Below are 5,087 nucleotides of genomic sequence, written 5' to 3'. Positions count from 1 at the left end.
TCTTTTTGTTGACGATCTGTGAGTAAGGTTCTGGTGTTGTTAACTACAGGCCTTATGTACTACYGTAGGTCAACAACTTATTGATACCAATGTCACTGTTCAGTTCTCTACATGTTACACAGCATTGCATTTACAATGTCAGTCAACTCGTGCAAATCAAATGTTATTGGTCACGTGCACATATTTTGCAGATGTTTTTGCAGGTGCAGCAAAATGCCTAACAATACAAAACAATACACACAAATCCCAGAAATAAAATAAAGATATTAAGAAATATGAGATTGAGCAATGTCGAGCAGAGTCCGAAATATAAAAATATACAGTGGGGAGAACAAGTATTTGATACACTGCCGATTTTGCAGGTTTTCCTACTTACAAAGCATGTAGAGGTCTGTAATTTTTATCATAGGTACACTTCAACTATTGAGAGACGGAATCTAAAAACAAAAAACCAGAAAATCACATTGTATGATTTTTAAATAATTAATTTGCATTTTATTGCATGACATAAGTATTTGATACATCAGAAAAGCAGAACTTAATATTTGGTAAGAAACCTTTGTTTGCAATTACAGAGATCATACGTTTCCTGTAGTTCTTGACCAGGTTTTGCACACACTGCAGCAGGATTTTGGCCCACTCCTCCATACAGACCTTCTCCAGATCCTTCAGGTCGTGGGGTGTCAAATATACAAATACCTAGGGTGTCTGGTTAGACTGTAAACTCTCCTCCAGATTCACATTAAGCATCTCCAATCCAAAATTAAATCTAGAATTGGCTCCTATGTCGCAACAAAGCATCCTTTACTCATGCTACCAAACATACCCCCGTAAAACTGACCATCCTACGATCCTCGACTTCGGCGATGTCATCTATAAAATAGCTCCAACACAACAAATTGATGCAGTCTATCACAGTGCCATCCGTTTTGTCACCAAAGCCCCATACACTACCCACCACTGCGACCTGTACGCTCTCGTTGGCTGGCCCTCGCTTCTACTCGTCGCCAAACCCACTGGCTACAGGATATCTACAAGTCTCTGTTTAGGTAAGCCCCGCGCTTATCTCAGCTCACTGGTCACCATACAGCACCCACTCGTAGCACGCGCTCCCAGCAGGTATATCTCCCTGGTCACCCCAAAGCCCAATTCCTACTTTGGTCGCCTTTCCTTCCAGTTCTCTGCTGCCAATGACTGGAAACAAACTGCAAAAATCACTGAAGCTGGAGACTCATATCTCCCTCACTAGCTTTAAGCACCAGCTGTCAGAGCAGCTCACAGATCACTGCACCTGTACATAGCCCATCTGTAAACAGCCCATTTATCTACCTCATCCCATACTGTATTTATTTATTTATCTTGCTCCTTTGCACCCCAGTATCTCTACTTGCACATTCATCTTCTGCACATCTACCAGTCCAGTGTTTAATTGCTATATTGTAATTACTTCGCCACCATGGCTATATATTGTTTACCTCCCTTACTTACTCATTTGCACACACTGTATATAGACTTTTTCTATTGTGTTATTGACTGTATGTTTGTTTATTCCATGTGTAACTCTGTGCTGTTGTTCGTGTCGCACTGATTTGCTTTATCTTGCCAGGTCGCAGTTTGTAAATGAGAACTTGTTCTCAATTAGCCTACCTGGTTAAATAAAGGGTGAAATAAAATAAATAACAAATTTGTTAGAGCATGAACTCTACAGGATGTCGAAAGCGTTCCACAGGAATGCTGGCCCATGTTGACACAATGCTTCCCAGAGTTGTGTCAAGTTGGCTGGATGTCCTTCGGGTAGTGGAGCATTCTTGATACACTTGGGAAACTGTTGATTGTGAAAAATCAGCAGCAGTGCAATTCTTGACCCAAACTAATGCGTCTGGCACCTACTACCATACCCTGTTCAAAGGCACTTTAAATATTTTGCCCATTCACCCTCTTAATGGCAACGATACACAATCCATGTTTCAATTGTCTCAAGGCTTAAAAATCCTTCTTTAACCTGTCTCATCTACACTGATTGAAGTGAATTTAGCAAGTGACATCAATAAGGGATAATATCTTCCAACTGGATTCATCTGGTCAGTCTATGTCATGGAAAGAGCAGTGTCCTTGATGTTTAATATATACTGTATATAGTTTAAGTATACTGTATATTTATTTATATTATTATGATATGATTTTATATATATATATAAAAGTTACAGTTCTTTATAATGAACTGTAACTTAGTAAAAATCTTTGAAATTGTTGCATGTTGCGTTTATATTTTTGTTTTTGTATATATATATATATATGTGTGTGTGTATATTATATATATATATATATATATTATTATACACACACACATATATATATATATATATACAAAACAAAAATATAAACGCAACATGCAACAATTTCAAAGATTTTACTAAGTTACAGTTCATATAAAGAAATCAGTCAATGGAAATAAATTATAATCTATGGATTTCACATGATTGGGAATACAGATATGCATCTGTTGGTTATGGATACCTTTAAAAATAGTTATGGGCCTGAATCAGATAACCAGTTAGTATCTGGTGTGACCACCATTTGCCTCATGCAGTGCAACACATCKCCTTTGCATAGAGTTGATTAGGCTGTTGATTATGGCCTGTGGACTGTTATCCCACTCCTCTTCAATGGTTGTGCGAAGTTGCTGGATATTGGCGGGAACTGGAACACGTTGATCCAGAGCATCCCAAATATGGGTGACATCTCTGGTGAGTATGCAGGCTATGGAAGAACTGGGACATTTTCAGCTTCCAGGAATTGTGTACAGATCCTTGCATCATGGGGCCGTGCGTTATCAGGAAAATTATTATGCGCCGCCCTATGCGACCAATCACTGCCGGTTGTGATACAGCCTGGACTGTAGTAACGCTTCTTGCACTGACATGCAGTGCCTTAGACCGCTGCACTACTCGGGTGATGGTGGCAGATGAATGGCACGACAATGGGCCTCAGGATCTCGTCATGGTATCCCTGTGCATTCAAATTGCCATCGATAAAATGCAATTGTTTGCATTGTCCGTAGCTTATGCCTGCCCATACTATAACCACACCCCACCGCCACCATAGAGCACTTTGTTCACAATGTTGACATCAGCAAACCACTCGCTCACAGGATGCTATCTGCCCGGTACAGTTGAAACCAGGATTCATCCGTGAAGATCACACTACTTCAGCATGCCAGTGGCCATCGAAGGTGAGCATTTGCATACTGAAGTTGGTTATGACGCCGAACTGCAGTCAGGTCAAGACACTGGTGAGGATGACGAGCACGCAGATGAGCTTCCCTGATCTGAATTTCCCAGAAATTCTTCGGTTGTGCAAACCCAGAGTGTCATCAGCTGTCCGAGTAGCTGGTCTCAGAAGATCCCGCAAGTGAAGAAGCCGGATGTGGAAGTCCTGGGATGGCGTGGCTACAAATCAAATCAAACTTTATTTGTCACATGTGGCAAATACAACAGGGGTAGACCTTACCGTGATATAATTACTTACAAGCCCTTGTCACGATCGTCAAAGGGAGAGGACCAAAACGCAGCATGTGAAAAATAAGACATCTTCTTTTTATTTAGAAGAAGAAAACGAAACCAAACACTTTACAAACTAACAAAACAACAAACGACCGTGAAGCTACAAAACGAAAGTGCACACACAAGCTACTAACGTTTAGACATAGACAATTACCCACAAATACATGATGCCTATGGCTGCCTTAAATATGGCTCCCAATCAGAGACAAATGAAAAACATCTGTCTCTGATTGAGAACCACTCAGGCAACCATAGACATACCTAGACACATTCACTCAACCATAGACATACCTAGACACATTCACTCAACACAAACCCATACACTACACCCAACACCCCCTTTACCATATAACCACCCAAACTAGACATAACACAAACATTCCCCATGTCACACCCTGACCTAACTAAAATAATAAAGAAAACAAAGAATACTAAAGCCAGGGCGTGACAGCCCTTAACCAACAATTCAGTTCAAGAAAGAGTTAAGAAAATATTTACCAAATAACCTAAAGTAACAAATAATAAAAAGTAACACAATAAAATAACAATAACGAGGGTATATACAGTGGGGTACTGGTACCGAGTCAATGTGCRGGGTACAGGTTAGTCGAGGTAATTTGTACAATTGGACGTACTGCCAAATTCTCTAAAATGAAGTTGGGGGTTGCCTTTTATTGTCCCCAGGACAAGGTGCACCTGTGTGAAGATCATGCTGTTTAATCAGCTTGTTGATATGCCACACCTGTCAGGTGGATGGATAATGTTGCAAAGGAGAAATAGTCACTAACAGGGATATAAAGAAATGTGAGAAATAAGCTTTTTGTGCATATGGAACATTTCTGGGATCTTTTATTTTAGATCATGGCGTAGGTGCCGGAACTGGTGGTACCGGGCTGGGGACACGCACCTGAAGGCTAGTGCGGGGAGAAGAACAGGGCATACTGACCCTGGAGACGCACATTAGGCCTAGTGCGTGGTGCCGGAACTGGTGGTACCGGCTGGGACACGCATCTCAGGCTAGTGCGGGGAGCAGCACAGGACACACTGGGCTCTCAAAGCGCACTATAGTCCTGGTGCGTGGTACCGGCACAGATGGTACCGGGCGTGAGGGCACGCACCTCAGGGCGAGTGCGGGGAGAGCAACAGTGCGTACAGGGCTCTGGATACGACAAGAGCTTGGTGCGTGGTTCCGGAACTGGTGGTACCGGACTGGGACACGCATCTCAAGGCTGTGCGGGGAAGAGGAACAGGGCTCTGGAGACGCACAGGAAGCCTGGTGCGTGGTGTAGGCACTGGTGGTACTGGCTGGGGCGGGGAGGTGGCGCCGAAATACCGGGACCGTGCAGGCGTACTGGCTCCCTTGAGCACCGAGCCCTGCCCAACCTTACCTGTTGAATGCTCCCCGTCGCCCGACCAGTGCGGGGAGATGGATACCCGCACCGGCTATGTTGGCGAACCGCGGGACACCATGCGTAAGGCTGGTGCCATGTATGCCTGCCCAGGAGATGCACTGGAGACCAGACG

This window comes from Salvelinus sp. IW2-2015, linkage group LG36, assembly GCF_002910315.2.
Source record: "Salvelinus sp. IW2-2015 linkage group LG36, ASM291031v2, whole genome shotgun sequence".
NCBI lineage: Eukaryota > Metazoa > Chordata > Actinopteri > Salmoniformes > Salmonidae > Salvelinus > Salvelinus sp. IW2-2015.
Note: the sequence above shows the minus strand (reverse complement) of the source record.